Below are 17328 nucleotides of genomic sequence, written 5' to 3' on the forward strand. Positions count from 1 at the left end.
CTTAGAATTCGGCATCAGGCATAACATTTAATAAAGCATTTGTCTTGCCATGTCTACAAAGTTGTGCCCTTGCAGATATTGCCAGATATTCCTGGGAATATGCAGCATATAGATAGACTTTTGATACTGGCGTGGTGAAAAGAAAGTGGGACAAGGAAAAGAAACAGGGTCGAATTTTTTTTTTATTCTGCTATTCCTTCCCGATTTAAGTATTAACAGCATATTGTTTCTCATCTGATGCAAACGGTATGCGTGGTGACAGCCTCTAACTAATTTTCTTCCATCCTTCCAACAAGCTTCCTTCGGTCTCTGATTGCCAGTGTGCAGAAGAGGCTCTATTTTCTGGTCAGTGGTGTCCCTCCCCATCACCAGACAGACAACAGCCGGAGGAGGAGAGGCAAGAATGAAAATAAATAATTTAAACTGCAGCATCAGTGTCTTAAGGAAGGGAGTCTAAAAGAATCTGCATTTGTGGCTGTTAGTGCTATTTTAAGGGCTTCTAAAATGATTGCTTCCCTTTATTCATGGCTAATAATGTGGTTCTGCCTCTGCTTAGAACATGACAGTGGTGTCTTCCGACCAGATTCTGTTTGGAGAGAGGCATTATGTTTCTGAGGAGCCAAGCACCTGGGGGTGGGGGGTGGGGGGTGTTTTCTGTTAGCAGAAAATAACAATCTCCTGGTGTTTCCTGATGGCAGTGTCTACAGACAGTGTAGGAGTGGACCATTCGCTTTGTTTGTTGTGTGATCTACATGGGCACCATCTTTCATAGTTTCACTATTTTTACGTTCAATGTTTCCTCTCTTAGAGCACAACTGGTAGGTAGAAAAAATAATTTTTCAATGTGGAAAAATAAAATGTATGCAACCAGAAGAAAATAAAAATTCCTGCAACTTCTCTTCCCCAAATAACTCATTTACATTTGCCATATATATGTCCCTCTATTGTATTTTCTGTGCATAAACATGCATGCACTCTATTTTTTACAAAAATGGTAGCACATAGTGCATACCGCCTTACTCACCGGCAGCACAGAGTAATAGAAGATTATGCTGTAGTTTAAATGACTCTGTGACGTTGCACTGTTGGAATGAACTATTTGATCATCCAAACATTCAAATGTAATCATTCAAATTTGATGATTCAAAATACTAGTTTTCAGGTTGTCCCGATATATTGGTTACATAAGCAAAACGACAAATCATCATCTTAACTTAAAATCTTTGCCCATCTCAGTAATTATTTCCTTAGGATAAATGTCCAGAACTGAAATGATTAGTCAAAATGGGAAGGCTTATGAAGCATATTTACAAAAATAGCACGCACATTAAATTCTTTTTCTTTTAAAATGACGATGGATGTGGGGCCCCGTCTTCATGACTTCATCTGATCCTTGTCAGGACCAGTCAGCCACCTTGGCAAGACAGCCGGAAGGTTGGGAAGTTAGCATGTGGTGGGTAGCCATTAAAAGAAAAGTAGGCTTGGGGCGCCTGGGTGGTGCAGTCGGTTAAGCGTCCGACTTCAGCCAGGTCACGATCTCGCAGTCCGTGAGTTCGAGCCCCGCGTCAGGCTCTGGGCTGATGGCTCAGAGCCTGGAGCCTGTTTCTGATTCTGTGTCTCCCTCTCTCTCTGCACCTCCCCCGTTCATGCTCTGTCTCTCTCTGTCCCAAAAATAAATAAACGGTGAAAAAAAAAAAAGAAAAGAAAAGTAGGGTGATAAGTCCAAAGGGGCTAAAATGGTGTTGTTCCAACACTCTTTCTTCATATTTAGATTCCGGTATTTCCTTCCTTTGAGCTTCCTGCATTATTATTTTCCTTTATCTTACTCAAGACCATTATCACTCCTTCAAAGTATTACCTGACCTTTAGGGTCTATTTTAAGCCTACCCATGAGCCCAATGTGTTTTCCATGAATAAAGATCATTTTTATAGCAAACCCTGATGGTTTGATAAAGTAAGTTAATTGTAAGGAACGTTTTCAGTGTTCATAAAAATTCTTATAAGGCCAGCATTGACCAGCTTCTATTTGGGGGCATAATCCTCTGTGACATCACTGTGGAAGAATAGGAATGAAGTGACTAGGGAATGCGGTCACTCTATCCCTGCTTAGGAGACAGGACAGGAGAGAGAAGTGGAAAGATACATATACCTTTCAGAAAAAGACCCAGTGTTTCCCATCTGCCCTCCATTTACTCACTATGTGACTTTGAGTTTCAGCATCCTCTGTCAGACGCTAATAATATCACCTTCATGCTGTCGTATAAGAAGTCAGTGGTGCTAGCAAACCACCTTGTGCGCTGTGAGTGCTTAATCAATAGTAGATACTTTAGATATAGTTAGGGAAGGTGCAAGGTAGTCATTGAAGGCCACTTTCAATGCCTTTAGCCCATTTCAGCCAGAGGTCATATTGATTAAGAATTGTGTTCTGCTACAAATAATAGAAAACGAGTAACTTAAATAAATAAGGGACTTATTCTTCCCCACATAATCCCACACTCAGGGGTAGGCCTTGTTGGTGTTGATTAGTGGCTTAAGGATGTCAGAACCAAGCTGTTTGGGATTAATTTAGCCTTTTCCTTCAGCCATCAACATATGGCTGCTGCTGCTTCTTTAATCCCATGTCCTCGTTTCTGAAAAGAAGGAGGAAGTGACCAGGAGGGAGGTGAAGCACCCACGTGAGAAATCCAGAGCAGACTGTGAATATTTCATTGGCCATTGTCACTCCTCACTGCAAGGGAGGTTTGAAGACCGGGCATTTGCTTTCCTAAAGAAAACCACAATAATTCTCTGCCTGCCAGAGATGTCTCTCCCCTCCACCTTCTGCTCCTTTTTTTTTACCCTAGCTTTCTTTTACTTGTTTCCTGTCTGAGACAGAGTAGGTCCAGTTGCATGAGTTGAAAGGTACTCCAAATCCCACCCAATAGTCCCTTCCTCACCCACCAGGTGCTGTTAATGCCCTAACTGTTATCATCTCCGAATTCAGCTATCACCCTTATATGTTCAAATGCATTTCTCTCCGGAAAGAAAGTCAGCACATTGCTTCATTTGTGTTATTAACACCTTAGTCCAGAAGTTCATTGATTAGACTCCTTTAAAGAAGAAATTAATTGAAACTGGGCTTTTAGCTGAAAGATGGAAAGCTTAGCTCTGAGCAACAGGCACTAGCCGGGCAGGCGTAGAACAGGTAAGAGAAAATGAAGAGCAGGGAGGGAGATGTGAAGACAACAGAGGGAGTCGTGCGGTTATAAAATATTAGAGAAGCACATCAGACACAAATGTCACCTTCTCCACCATTGGTTCTAGGGATAGATTGATTGCTCTTTTCTCTTTAGTCCTCAGCACCTGTGAATATGTCTGATCACACACAAGAGGAGAAGTAGCCCAACCTGAGTCAGATATCCTGTTAGCTCCTGCTTCAAGTTCGTATTACGCGTAACCTGACGTGGCTGTACTCAGGGCCATCTATCTAGCGGAAGGGGAAGTGTTGGCTACATAGGCTGTTAATCAGGCAGAAGTCTTCCAATCTGATGTTAAATATAGAGAGCGCAAGCAGGAGAGGGGCAGAGAGAGTAGGAGAGAGAGAATCCCAAGCAGGGAGAGCCTAATGCACAGAGCCTAATGCGGGGCTCCATCCTGCAAACTGTGAGGTCATGACCTGAGCAGAGATCAAGAGTCGGGAGCTTAACTGACTGAGCCACCCAAGTGCCCCCATCTTAGTGTTTTTTTTTAAAAACACGCAGAAACAGTGTAGCATTGTGGTTCAGCTTAGGCTTTCCAGCATCAAACTGCCTGGGTTCAAATCTAGAGTGACTTGGGAAAGGTATTTCACTTCTCTGCACCTCAGTTTCTTCATAAAAGTGCCCATAATAATGGTGTTTATCTCCTAAGGGTACGGTGATGATTAAATGGGGCAATATAATTTGAGTACTAAGAACTATGTCTGGAACACAAAAGTACTTGCTTTATTAAGTTGACAGCATTCTTTTTTTTTTAATCTTCAAACTTTTCCAAAGATACTAATAATCATATATATAGCTAGAGTCCTTCATAGTTTCCAAAGTGCTCCCTTATGTATTTACTCAGTTGCAGATAGGTAGGCTGTTTTTATTATCCCCATTTTACAGGTGAGTGAATGGAGTCACAGATATTATGCTCATGCCCAAGGTCACACAAAAAATGACAAGGTAGAAAGTTCAACCCAGAAATTTGAAGACAAGTTTAATGAATATTGATTTCTATTTGGAAAAAAAAAAAAGTGGGGGGGGTGGTGAGGAGGGTCGGAACCATAGCAAAATAAACATGTCTCAGGATTGATTCTGTTTGTGTGTATTAATGTGTTCCAAAAACTGAGTGTTCTTTATGTGTAGCCCAGTATCCTTGCCAAGGAAGGTATAAGGAGTGTGTGCCTTCCTGATTTCTATGCAATTTTTGTGGTATCCCAGAAGGGCCATAATTTATTCCACTAATATTGAATGACCCAGTAATTACACTTCTTGAATGTACCCAAGAAAAGAATCCTAAGCAGAGAGAGGGGGGAAAACCTTGTATAAAGGATATTAATTTTAAAGTTATATATAATAGCCAAAAAAAAGCAAAAACTAACCCGAAATGTCCTTGGCATAGGGTCAGATACATCAACTCAAGGGAATAGTAATAGTCATGGTACCTACCATATATGGAACAAACAGTATGAGCAATGCTAGCTCCTTTCAAATAGCATCCCTTCTGATTTCCTAAGAGTTGGGTATCGTTGTCACCCCATTGCACAGATAATGCCACAAAGTCAAGGTCATACGGCAAGTGTGACAGATACAGCTAATGACTCATGTTTCTGGCATTCTAGTTTCTTTATTGCTAATGGAGCTCTGATTTTGTTTGAGGAGAAAGGCAAACATGAATCAAGGGCAGTCTAAACTGATTAGGGTAGTTCAACCTCCCAACCTCCTTTGCAACTCGTAAGCCTAGGGATGGGAATATGATATAATTCAATGAGTTTTAAGAATAAATATGCTGGGGGTTTCTTGAAAATAGCTTCCTACAACCTTTCCTTTTCTCTTTTCCTGCTCCCTTTCTTCTCGCCTTTATACATTTTTATGTAAGAAGATGATGCTAGAGGCTGAAAGAGCCATTTGGGGATCATGAAGGGGTTAGAGAAAAAAGTGAGAATGACAAAGTAAACAAGGAAAATAATCTAGGTTCCCGACCATTGCAGTGAGCCGCCAAGCTACCCTCGTATTGCCTGCCTTTGAGGACTTTTTGTTTGTTTTATTTTGTTTTTATGGAAAAAGAATACACACCCTTTTGGCAGAAACCACCATTCATCTATATTTGGTACTAACAGAATTGTATTAGTTAGAATTAGATAAAGCTGTGAGTGACTTAGAATTTCCCCAACTTAACTGAGACTTAAACATGTATAAAAGTCTTGGGGCACCTGTATGGCTCAGTCAGTTAAGCATCTGACACTTGATTTTGGCTCAGGTCATGATCTCGGTGTTAGTGAATTTGAGCCCTGCATCGGGTTTTGCACTAACAGCGTGGATGGAGCCTGCTTGGGATTCTTTCTCTTCCTCCTCTCTCTGCCTTACCCTGCTCATGCTTTCTCTCTCTCAAAATAAATAGACTTTTAAAAAATCACATGTATAAAATTCTCTCTCCTAAAAACCCATGATAGTAGACAGTTTGGGGCGAATATGGCATTCCACAAAGTCCTTGGAGAACCAAGCTTTTCTAGCTTTCCATTGCTTCATCCCAGGAGTGTGCTTTTGCCATTGGGATCAAGATGACTGCTTGAGCTCCAGCCTTCATATCTGCATTCCATCCAGCAAAAAGGAGGAAGGGGCAAGGAAGAGCATATTCCCTTACTTTCAAGATAAAGCCAGGAAGTTTCATACACCATTTCGCTCACATCACATTGGATAGAACAACTAGCTGTAAGAAGCCAAGGACATGACATCTTCATCCTGGGAGGTCATACTCTCAGCCAAAAATCAGCAATTCAATCCTTGGGGGAAAAGTGAAGAATATAGAGAGGAAGACACATATGGTTGATGAACCCACATCTGTCTGACTCCGAAGCCATGCACTTACTGCTATATTCTACTGTCTCTTACAGCTAATTAGACTATATAACAATGGAAGAAGTCTGTCATATTACTGTCTTTAAAAAAATATTTTTATTGTTGATTTATTTTTGAGAGAGACAGAGAGAGAGTGAGCACGAGTGGGGGAGGGGCAGAGAGCGAGGGAGACACAGAATCACAAGCAGGCTCCAGGCTCTGAGCTGTCAGCACAGAGCCGGATGCGGGGCTGGAACCCACAAACCACGAGATCATGACCTGAGCTGAAGTCAGACAATTAACCAACTGAGCCACCCAGACACCCCCATATTACTTTATTTTAAAACTATTTTGCCATTCAAATACACTATAAAAAGAAAAATGCTTTTAATGTGTTATGCAGGATAAAGTTTTACATAGAATATATATGGGTAAAATCATGCTTTCAAAATATTTGAAGGAGAGGTTGTGTTTGAATTTAGGAACACGAATGAATCCGGGATTTGTTCCTACACTTCTCTGTTTTTAAGGCTCCTTTAATAAGCTAGTAATACTTTTATAATAAAAATATCTTACACTTATGTGTATATACCATATTAAAATCATATGAACCACACAGAGAACATTTTTATATATAACCACCAAGCAGAGTGTCTAAGTGGTGAATTTTATGAAGAAGAAAAATGATAAATAGCATGTCATTTGATGCTTCATAATTTTTGGTTTGTAACTTTCTGGGTCACTGATTTCTCAAAGAGTTTTCATTCTTTCCGCACATTAGTTAGGTGATTGAGGAAGGTGTCAGGCTACTGAGACATAAGAAAAGATGATGTGGAGGAATTAAATTCTTCTTTTCTTTTGGCTGAGTATACAAAATACGCAGTATGATTTAGTAGTCTTTCCCCTGAGTGTATTAACCTCTGTCTGCCGTGGGCAGTGTTGAGAAGACATTGTCATCGGCATCGAGATGAGATACAAACTTTTTTTTTTTAAATAAACTATGTGCTGATTTAATAAAATCAATGCTAGGAATTGGTGGAATGGTAAGGACCAAGAATCTCAAGGAAAGGGGGCAAAAAAAAATGGCTGGTTCGTTGTGATCAAGAAGCATGTTGAAATCGGGGAAGGAAGAATCATTATTGGAGGAGCACTATGTATATAATATGTCCATTCAAGAGAACTTCGTCTCCATACAGTGAGCACACACCCAAGCCTGCTTCAGTGGTAGCAGGAGTGGCCAACAGCACATATCAAGGAGGAATAGAATCCCCAGGCTGACCTATAATATAAGTGAGACGCACCTCAAAAATGAGAGGTATGCATAGTGTAAGCAGTAATTTTGTTATCTTTTGTGTTTGCTTGCTTGCTGAGTTTTTGAGGAAAAAAAGGAATCTCAAACCAAAAACTCTAAGGAAAACACTCAACGTTTAAAATGATGAAACCAGTGAGCTACCATGTAATTATGGGAAGACAGGTAAAATCAATATCTTACCTCTTAAATGGTAAGAGTGATAAAGCTAATTTGCGTGGGATTTGTCGCCATTTTCGAGTCCAATAAACTGAGTAGACAAACCTAACTCTTATTCAACACGAAGTCTTTGGCTCATTTCTGGTCGTTTTTTTTATATTCAAAGGTTCCATAGAAATTTTGTCTCTGAATATGTTCTGAGGAAGGCTTCTGACTTCTCAGTTTTCCAACTATGTCATTCAGAAGCTGTAAATTGTAGGACAATAGGGGTTTGGCTTCTCAACAGCAACAGAAAAAAAATATCTGGGGAAAATTTTAACCAAAAAAATGAGCAAACACTGTAGGATAAAACTTGAAAAGCTTCTGTGGAACAGAAGTGACTTGAATAGGTAGAGAAGCATAAAATCGAATGTTCATGGTAGGAAGACATACATCATAAATATGTCCATTATTCTAAGTTTACCTATAAATATTGATCCTAATATAAAACATCAATCTAAGTATCTCTGAAACAACATCAGCTGATGCCAGAGTTCCTACAAAAAATACACAAAAAACAGCTGTGAAAAGTCCTTAAAAAATATGTATGTATGTATGTATGTATGTAAGCTCTATGTCCAACTTGGGGCTAGAACTCACGAACTCATCACTCTACCAACTGAGCCAGCCAGGTGCCCCTACCATGAAAAGTCATAGAAAGAAAAATCATGATGGGGAACTACATTTTCCAGTTATGAAAATGTCTTGTAATGCTTTACTAACTAAAACAATATAATATTGACATGTACATATATACTACACAAATACATGAACATGCACAAACATAAATAGAATAGCTTATAAAGTCCATGAAGATACAAAATCATAGAAGAATTTAATACATAAAGATGCGCATTAGGCCAGTGGGGAAAAGAATGATTAGTTAATAAAGGACATTGAAAAAGTAGGATAGTCATATGAAGAAAAATAATTTGGATCCATAACTTATCCTTGCCATATATCAAGATTTAAAAATTGCTCAATAACGCACGGTAAAGGAAATATATAGAAACTTCATAGAAAAGCAAGCTCTTTTAAATAAAATAAAAGATGGTCAATCTCACTCATTATCTGGGAAATAAAAATCAAAGTCATCTGGAGATTTTTTTTCCCATGTATAACATTAGCAAAGATACAATTGTTTGGTAATACTGAAACTGAAATTCCACTTCTAGGAATTGACCTGAGGACGTATTTAAGACTATACATATGCATGTGGAAAACCACACATATAAAATGCCATAATGTGAACTTCGTATGTGTATAAAAGCAAAAAACAGGAAATAACTAAATAGATCCACATCAATCAGAGACAGTTCAAATGGATAATGGAACAATCCAGCAATGTAATATTTACACAGTTTTAAAAAGAATAAGGAAGATCTTCATATATAAATATAAAACATTTATCAATATGTATTAACAACAACAACAACAACAAAAGGTGAGAAATAGTATGTATAGTGTATTACCATTTATGTTTTAAAAATAGGGGATGGGATATATACACTGCATAGAATATTTTTGTATAGATACACAACACAGATACAGAAACCAACAACATTGTTTATTTTCAAGGAAGAAAAACTTGGTGGCTAGGATAGATGGATGATAGACTTCTCACACCCTTTGTATCTTTTGAATCAGAATCTTTTGTGGGTATTAGTATTCAAAATAAATTGAACTGTAACAAACTTTAAATACCTTAGTTTGTGACTAACAGTTGTGACTGGTTTCAAGCATGTATTTTCTAATTAAAGGGAGAATGGCTTAATGGTGTGTTGGAGTCAGCTCCTTTCAAATAGGTAGGCTTGGACTCTAAATACCAATTAGAGAAGCAACGTTTAAAAAGCACCCAGAGGAGTGCCTGGGTGGCTCAGTCAGGTAAGTATCCGACTCTCAATCTTGGCTCAGGTCATGATCTCACAGTTTCATGAGTTCGAGCTCAGCATCCGGCTCTGAGCTGACAGTGTGGCGACTGCTCAGGATTCTCCCTCTCTCTCTGCTCCTCCCCCGCTCATACTCTTTCTGTCTCTCTCAAAATAAATAAACTTTAAAAAAAAGCACCCAGAAAGAGCCTAATATTCTACATGTGGAAAAATGTCAAAATGGACACCCTAGGTATACTTTCTGACGTAATTTATAAAATGTCTTCCCAACTCTACATTTCAGTGGCATTGTGTTGATAGCTTGCAATTGACTGATGGAGACATTTACGCCAAGGAAATCAGTGAACACTACAAACCAGGGTTTTATTAGCACCGTGGAGCGGGGGGTGGGGTGGCGGGGGGGGGGGGGGGGGGAGCCAGTGATTAGACAGTTCCCAGCACAGCACTGACTCAAATATTCTAACTCTTGCCATGATTTCTTTTTGACTTTCAAGTTACTTGACATCCTTTCCTAATAAATGGGTTGATATTTACTTGACAGTGAAGCTAAGAAGAGATGAATGAGAAGGAAAGATAAGCATGGTGAGCTAATAATGAGCAGTATATCCTCACTTTGATGTACAACCAGTGGCACCCATTGAAAAGGATGAGACCATGGAGATACCTTTGACTGTATCTTCCCAGTTTAAATGTACAGAGAATTTTCTGTGTCTCATTTTTAAACAAGTATATAAAAGCTAAAGAGATAAAATTAAACAGATTTGCAAGCTTATTTTGTTTCCTTGTATCATATAGTGCATCTCATTTAATATTTGCTTGTTTTATTAATAATTGAAACCAACTTTGCAGCACATAGGCATGCAGAATAACTTTTGACCCTATGGGAATTAATGTCTAGTGACAGTGGTCCAGAAATGATACAAGTTATGATAATAAAAACCCTGGTCAGCTCTTTTGCACTTTATGTACTGTAGATATTTTCCTTACAAGAATGCCCCCCTTCACGTGGAAGTTGTACAAATTTATCTAGATAGAATAGCTTGATAAGTAGCAAACTACTTGCAAATAGATATGTGGCCATAAAATAAAATTAACCTTTTTAAAATAAACCTGATGAAAGAGAAAACAAAATGTCATATGCATCTTCAAAGGAAAATTACTTTGAATTGTAAAAAAAGAAATGTAATGTTTAATATTATTCTGTTAAACTTTTATAAGCCCCAGTTAGGACTCCTTTCTACTAAGGTTTTTCTCTGAAGTGAATATATGTTCAAGAGGGAAAAGATGTTGTCTGTCTTGGGGAAGTGTTTATATTTTTTTCTGCTTCAAAACCAGCTCCTGCTGATGTAAATGGCCTGCCTTACCATTACCTGCATCAGTACTGCCCCAAGGGAAGCTATTTCAAATATACAAATTCTCCATATTTGGGAAATAAAAATTAAATCAGACTGTTTTCCCCTATTTGTTTTTAAAACTCTTGAGTTTGCCTAGGGGCAAAGCAAATACAAGTCCACCTGTTTAGACAGCTTGATAAGCATATTTACCTTATTTGCAAGAGTTGTATTGACCATTTTGAGATGACCCCGATTGCGACATTTCTCTGGCTAACCAAGTTAATGGATATGTTTTAGGGGTATAAAAAATCAAAAGCCAATGGTCTTTAAATCACTTCTAGCTGTAAAAGTTGCTAAAGCAAAAACAAAAATCCATATATAAAAATCAAAATGTTTTTATTCAAGAAATGCAAATTGAGTGTTTGATCTGCCAGGTATGGTTAGCATCACCAAAAAATTGCCAACATGTATCTGCCTTTAGGAACATCAAAGATGAAGTTGATCATTTATCAGCTGTATGAACCTGAGCAAGCCATATAGCCTCCTTAAACCTCAGTTTCCTCATCTCAAAGCAGCGTTAGCGTGATAAAATAAGCCGTGGGCATACAAAAATGAATGACCCAGTGAGTACTATGGGGATTAGAAATTCTTTAGAATGAAGATTCTTTTCTAAGTTTTTTAATGTTTATTTACTTTTGAGAGAGAGGGAGAGACAGAGGCATGAGCACAGGAGAGGCAGAGAGAGGGAGACACAGAATCCCAAGCAGGCTCCAGGCTCTGAGCTGTCAGCACAGAGCCCCGACATGGGGCTTGAACTCACGGACTGCGAGATCATGGCCTGAGCCGAAGTCGGACGCTTAACCGACTGAGCCACCCAGGCACTCCTAGAATAGAAGATTCTTTAGAATCGAAACAGACTCTTGTTCTTATTGGTAATTTAAGCACTCAGCATAGTGCCTGGCATACAGTGAGCACTCAGCTGTTGCAGGATTCCAGTGACCAGCCGTTCATTATTGGTTGATGTAGAAAGAAAATCCATGGATAAAACAGAATTTTTACTCCATCTTGAAGGATGGCAGGATCTGTATTGACGAGGAGAATAGGAAAGGATATTACAAATGCGGAAAATATCAGGAGCCAAACTCTGGAGAGAAAACGAGAAGAGAGTGTTACGAGGACAATGAGTAAGATTTCCAGACTAGAACTGAGAGCACGTGGAGGTAAATGTAAACATTGCTAGGAAAGGTGAAAAAAGATTTATGAAGAGCGTTAAAAACCAAGCGGAGGAGTGTGGGCTTTATTGGGTAAGTAAGTGAGCAGTGGAGGAAAGACATGATGAAAAATGCTGTTTTAGGGAGTTAACCTGGCAGTGATGGGGGGACGGAATCCAGGAAGGAAGTTGGAGCTAAGCATCCACAGGGGGAGGTCTATGCAGCAAAACAGCTGGTGTAGAGGTGAAGGGCAGGGGAAGCAACAAGGGAGGAAGAGATTTGGGAGAGATGCTAAAGTATGAATCCAGAATGTTTAGTGACTTGTAACATGAGGCATGAGGATGAGGGGCCAGGAAGACAGGATAAAGTTGGTGCTAATAATGGACTGTAGCAAGAATAGACAGCGTGTTTCAGATGCCCGGTGGCACACTTCTGAGAATAACTGCATTATGTTTTAAAATGAACTACCCAATACATATTGGATACAATTAAGTATTTATTGGATGCTTACTCTTTGTCCAGTCTGTACGTGGTGCCATGGGGAATATAAAGGAAGTAAGTCAATGGCATAGCTGTCCTCAAGATACTGATAAAGATGAATATTAGGAATATTCAGAGGCACCTTACTGGCTCAGTTAGAAGAGCATGAGACTCTTGATGTCAGGGTTATGAGTTCAGGCCCCATGTTGGGTGTAGGAAATTATATATGCGTACATATATATATACATATATGTTTATATACATATATATGTATATATATGTATGTATATATATATTTAACTATGTCTTACAGTGGTGGGTTGACTTTCCCAGTGTAACAATGCCAGAAGATAATAGAGTCAGGAATAAAATCCCAGCAGTTGTGACCCCAAAGCCCGCAGTCTCACCATGTATGGAAGTCACTAATGGATGACAGAAGACTGGATACAATTGAGGAACACCTGCGGTATCATGCATTTTGTTTTAGGGCAGGAAGGAGAAAGACAGGGCTTACAAGAGAAGTTGAACAGGCACCTACACAGAAGGGAATGGAAGTGGGAAGATCAGCCTGATTGTTGCCTGAGGGTGAGTAATGAAGAGGAGACAGAAGGTGTAAATCGGGGCTGCGTGACTGCTGCAGGGCTAACGGAGTTGTGACTCAGCACACACTGCAATCAATCAATTAATAAATACTCACTGATCACCAGTCATCTTTCCAGTAGAGACAGGCCCAGGAGCTCAGAATGAAGGGGCCTCCCTCTCCCATCTCCTGGGCTTCAGCTTTTCATATCAGTGCGGGCCCAGGATGAGGTCCAGCACCTTATTTCAGATCCATTCAAGCTGCTCCTTTCTCTGGATGGTACCACCTCAAAAACATCCCTGCAATCTTCTTCACCACACTCAGCCTCACAGCGTTCAGTCTTATTATGCTGGGACAACACCTCTACAGGGGATCCAAGGGGAGTATATTTTCAATATACGGAATGGATCAGAGAGGAAAGGAACAGAGTGTGGAAGCATAAGTACCTAGCACTTTCCCTGGTGCAGACCTGGTACGCAATAAATATTTGTTGAAATAAGAAGGAAACTTAAAGAAGATGTTCTGATCATCAGAGTTTGAAGAAACAAAGACTTGTACTAGCAGAAAAGGAGAATTAGGGTGGAATCAAAAGACATTTCACAGCAAAAAGCCAACACAATAGACTAGATATGTGGAGAAGGAAAGAAAAGAGGCATGGGCCTCACTAAGGTTTTGAACCTGTATATTTGAGAGGAGGTGATATAATGAACAGAAATTCCAAGAATTAAATGTTTCTTTAGGGTAGGAGTTATCTCTGTGGTTCTCTGTTGTAATCTAGGAACTAGCAGCATACTTAGTAAATAGTGGACAGGCAATAAAGAATTAGGGTGTTGAACAAATAATACACAGTACTAGTTTTGAGAAGAAAAGCACTCTCATATCCTGTCGGTGTGAGTCTCACTTCAGAGCAATGACATTTCCTGCCAGGAATCCATGTCTTAATGAACCACTGTTATGGAAGGAACTTTGTTATATCCTTTAATAAGTTAGAGCAGAAAAAGTAAAAGAATAATTAATAATAATAATAATAAAATAATTTGAGTACCACTACCCTAAGGCTTAGCACAAATGCTTAGTGGTATCTTTGATTTAAGGTTAGAAGGAGAATCCTAACTGGAAAGAAAGGCCTGTGTTAGGTGTTGGCTGAATTCCTGAAATGAAACAACTGCAAGATGGATTTATCAGGAAGGTCAATGAACCCCTCACGTGCATGAGCCCCTACATCTAATTTCTTAAATTTTTATAAGCTTCATCTTTGAACCACAGCCACATATTAGGTTCAGCTGATGCAAAAAACTATTTGAATTTCTCTATTGCCATTTCCTCATCCCAGAGACCTGGAGTTTACACCCTAGACTTTTGAGTTGAGTTAGAACTGAGTTTGAATTCCAGTTATGCCATTTATAAACTCCATGGCTTTGGTCCACTCTTTCCAATTTCCTCATCTGCAAATGGGAATACTAGTGCTAATACTGTGACCCTTCAGGGTTATTATAAAGCCTAAATGTGCATAAGAGTTCAATAAATTGTACCTCTATTATTATTACTAATTAGTCCAGTGATTCTTAGCCTCATTTTTCCCATTTCCCATTTAAAATTTTATACATAATTGACATTTTGTTACAAATCCTCAGAAGCCTATTAAATAAGACTACTATAACTTTTCCTTTACTTTGTAAGTTCTCCTGCTCGGAGAGTTTCTGGATATGTTGATTTGCAAGAGCTATGTACCAAATTCAGAACATACATTTCCTTTTTTAAAATTCTTGCCATCTCCACCTCCACTGAGTGTAAGTCTAAGGTTAAGCATTAAACTGTTATGAATAATAATTTGGCCTGTGTATTGATCATCTCACCAAGTTATTCCAAGGAATTTTTCAGCCTGAACAAAAACTAAATTCAGATAATAATTTAGTGGTCCTTCTTACCATCTGGAAACCCCAAAAAGCCATGTGAAATCAATGACTAAAAGAGTATCATTTAGGGGCTCCTGGGTGGCTCAGTCATTTGAGTGTCCAACTCTTGATTTCAGCTCAGGTCATGATCCCAGGGTCATGGGATCGAGCCCCTCGTCTGCCTCCGTGCTCAGCGTGGAGCGTGCTTGAGATTCTCTCTCTTGCTTTCTCCCTCTGCCCCTCTACCCCTCTCTCACTCTCCCTCTAAAAATGAAAAATTTTTTTAAAGAGTATAATCGGTTTCACAATGACCAACTGAAGAGTGATTAGAATTATTTACATAATCATCTTCTAAAGAAAAGTGGACTCACACACTTTTTGTTGTTGTTGTTGTTGGAGGGAGCTCTCACATACATTTGCCCTTAAATATGTTCCCCTGAATTGGTTTTCCAACAAATACCTACTAATTACATTATTCTGGCATAGGAAGAAATGGATTAGGCCAAACTTTCCCAATTTTTTAAACTCTGGGCTGTCCTTTCTCGAGTAGTTGTATATATTTTAATTCTTTAATTAAAAAATATAAAATACCAGAAGCCACTCTGAATTCCATAATGCTTTCAGATGAATTTTATCTGAATAATCTTAATAGCAGCTACACACGTTGGAAGCATTGCAATAGAAATGTGTGTGAGCTGTATAATATATTCCATTACCAAGGCTGGTGTACATTCTTCTGGAAATAGCTCCGAGTCCAATCCCTCCTCCCACCTAACTTCACCCTAGGCGTCTAAGGAACACCAAGGAGGAGTCATTGTTTTAGAATCAGAGGGCAGAATGTCTTTGCTCCTTCTGCAGGCCTTGACTCCTTCCTAGTGTAAGAGATGGTCACATGAGCTCAGAAGAGAAGGGGAATACATGAGGCACTTTCAGGTCATGGGCTTTTCAGGCAAAGCCTCGCCATGAAAATGTGAGGAAAACCTCCTTTTACAGACCCAAACTTGGGTAAACCCAAGTTCTAATTCTGGTCCTGCCATGCATTGACATGTAGGTGTCACCTGAGCACAGTGGGTTTCACTTACCTTATCTGTTGACTGAAGCTGTATTAGAGGATAATAGTCTTCATCTACAGCATGCTTTAGCAGCATCAAAGCACTTTCACATATATTATCTCATTTGATCTCCACGACAACTCTGAGCTAAGACAAGACAAATAATACTATTCCCATTTTTCAGATAAGAGAAGTAAGGTTAGAGATTAAATAGCTCACCCAAGTTAGACTGAGTTAGTGTTTGAGGCAGATACCTAGCAAGGTCTTCTGATTCTTGAACTCGTGACTTTCTGGCTACATGCCACAGACCCTATTTGTATAAGTCTAGGATTCTAACGATCAGGTTCCATCTTGGAGACTCTTTACATGGTTTATGCCTGAGAATACTCGGTGTCTGGTAAGAATAGAAAAATGCCACTATTGTTTAAAATGTTTTCAAAGGTTAAAGAATCAACAGTAAGCTATCGTAAAGATTATTATTTCAGATACTGGGTGAAAATTGTGATTAAAAAAAATCAATGACAAAAGTATACTTTTGAGAAGTTTCCCTCTCTCTCTTTCCCCCTTTGTTTGTTTCTCAACCCACAATCAGGGCTTGCTGGTTCTAAGATTTTTGGCATTTCTGGATGAATCTCAGTAATTTGAAATAGCTGCTACGGAGCTGTTGTTTAGTACTTCAGTTCAAGTCAGCTCTAAATGTGTACTACGTAGAAAGAGTTCTTTTCTAAGGCCTGGGACTCTAAGCTTCAAGAATTATTGAAGGGTTTTGTTTTCCTAGAGCTGTCAAGTTTCTTTGAAAGAACTGAAAAGAAGCAACAAAGGAAGATGTGAGAGTGATTTTAAAATATTTTAAATATCTCTTTGGTTTTCCAATCTCTTTCAAATTAAAGCTCTGTTATTAACCATTCCATAGCTAAATGCCTCTATCTTTGGAATGTTGCTCTGTAATGAGATGACCCTTCTTTACTGTACATGTGTGTGAGTGTGTGAGTGTGGGGGTCTCTTTTCCTTTCCTTTCCTTTCCTTTCCTTTCCTTCCCTTCCCTTCCCTTCCCTTCCCTTCCCTTCCCTTTCTTTATATTTTCTTTCAGCCTTTTCTCTGAATGGCAAAAGGTTTATCAGAGACCAAAAATTTCTTATCTTTTCAAAGAATTGAATTTGTAGTAAAAATGCCTTGATCTCAACATAAAGATGGAGATGACATGAAAATATATGTAACATTGGAAGAATAATAATACGAAGAAACAGACAGCAGACCAAAATTGTACAGCAAACCATGTTTAAGTGATTTACTTGGGGTTATGTGTTTTTAAAAGCAACAT

At 39.0% G+C, this 17328-nt stretch overlaps 1 protein-coding gene and 1 long non-coding RNA gene across 2 annotated transcripts in view; one reads left to right on the forward strand and one right to left on the reverse strand.

Moving 5' to 3' along the window:
* ADGRL2 (adhesion G protein-coupled receptor L2) overlaps window positions 1-17328 on the forward strand; it is a 623946-nt gene that overhangs the window by 186953 nt on the left and 419665 nt on the right. The window lies entirely within an intron of this gene.
* The window catches only part of LOC111561759, a 167129-nt gene that overhangs the window by 19941 nt on the left and 129860 nt on the right, over window positions 1-17328 (reverse strand). Inside the window, exon 9 of the long non-coding RNA XR_006584427.1 lies at window positions 16038-16154. This is a non-coding gene — a long non-coding RNA (uncharacterized LOC111561759). The remainder of the gene's footprint in view (window positions 1-16037; window positions 16155-17328) is intronic.

This window comes from Felis catus, chromosome C1 (assembly GCF_018350175.1).
Source record: "Felis catus isolate Fca126 chromosome C1, F.catus_Fca126_mat1.0, whole genome shotgun sequence".
NCBI classification, from domain to species: Eukaryota; Metazoa; Chordata; class Mammalia; order Carnivora; family Felidae; genus Felis; species Felis catus.